The 1,523-nt window shown below is 34.3% G+C and overlaps 1 long non-coding RNA gene across 1 annotated transcript in view; it reads left to right on the top strand.

Annotated features, from left to right (window-relative positions):
* Positions 1-1,240, top strand: part of LOC121387346 — an 8,519-nt gene extending 7,279 nt beyond the window's left edge. The window contains exon 2 of the long non-coding RNA XR_005959797.1: positions 1,049-1,240. This is a non-coding gene — a long non-coding RNA (uncharacterized LOC121387346). The remainder of the gene's footprint in view (positions 1-1,048) is intronic.
* Positions 1,241-1,523: the final 283 nt, after the last annotated feature.

The raw sequence follows: 1,523 nt of genomic DNA on the forward strand, positions 1-1,523 counted from the left end.
ACCAGGATGACCCAAAAAACACTTCGAATGTACGGAAATGAATAACCTAAACAATAAAACCTAAGTAAAGTATGATTTCGTTTATCCAAAACGGCTCTAATAGTCAAAAATAAGCCTTAGTGTTTAAAAATAGAATAATAAATAACTAACACATAAACAGATGAATAGTAATTACGTCTTACCGTTTCGCGACTCGAGTCAATAGCCAGCGTACTCATTTATGAATAACGGATAACATGTATTTGCAGACTTGTTCTATCAGTTAATCGTTCTACATACAATTGGTGCTGTAACGTACACTGAAATGGATATGCGTGGACATGGTCACGCCCACTGTATCATTTTCTCCGAGTTGTACGACCCATGTGTCCAAGGTCAGGCAAGTCGTAACTGCAGCCGAGTTTTCGGATTAAAGGGACATTCCTTAGTTTGCTGCATTGTAAGATGTTTCCGACTAATAAAATATTTCTACCATTAAACTTATATATTAAATATATGTTCTTGTTTAGAATATCAGTGTCTGTACATTCAATGTGTTTCTGATCGTCTTAATATTTGTAAAAAGCCGAAACTGGATTTTGTCTTCAAATAATTTCGTACGTACGAATTATGTTTTTGTTTTTTTAGGAAATAAAATTAATTTTAATCTAATACAAATATTAGAACGATCAGAAACACGTTTAATATACAGCCACTAATATTTCATGCCTGGTTACCAATTTGCCGGGACATTTTTGACTTCTCAAAAGTTAAAAGTTTGTTTTGTTTAGCACATTAATATTAGTAGAGCACATTGATATATTAATCATCGGCTATTGGATGTCAAACATTTGTTAATTTTGACATATAGTCTTAAAAGAGGAAACCCGTTAAATTGTTCTATTAGTAGCAAGGGATTTTTTATATGCACCATCCCACAGACAAGATAGCACATACCACGGCCTTTGTTATACTAATTGTGGTGCTCGACTAACAGAATCTGAATTTTTTTTTTAAATGGTTCAAATGATCATATCATGGCTCTGATCGTGTTGTTTTTATTTTTCAGCCCTCTTCGAAATCCAAAATGGCCGCCCTGGTCTCTGACTACGACATGTTTGTTTCTTCTTCTCAAGTTCCAGCAGACAGATTTCAACCAAACGTGGTCAAAATAATCATCTCATGGCCTTGAAAATATTATTTTGGAACCAATTAAAAAATCAAAATGGCGCTATGTTTCACAATACAGATTTCAACACAACTTGAATGTCTTATTTTTTGTGACGATTTGAAATCTAACATGGCTGCCCTAATCTCTGATTGGCTGAGAGATATGCTATTAGTTCTTAAGCCCCACCATGTAGATTTCAACCAAAACTGGTATAAATTATCTTATCATATCTCGACTCGGATCATCGTCAGTTTGCATCTTCATCCTTTCCCGGATTATGTCACAGGTGAAATTAGAAGGAAGGAAGAAGGAAATGTTTTATTTAACGACAAACTCAAGACATTATATTTACGGTTATATGGCGTCGGACAAA

Source organism: Gigantopelta aegis, chromosome 13, assembly GCF_016097555.1.
Source record: "Gigantopelta aegis isolate Gae_Host chromosome 13, Gae_host_genome, whole genome shotgun sequence".
Classification (NCBI taxonomy): Eukaryota; Metazoa; Mollusca; class Gastropoda; order Neomphalida; family Peltospiridae; genus Gigantopelta; species Gigantopelta aegis.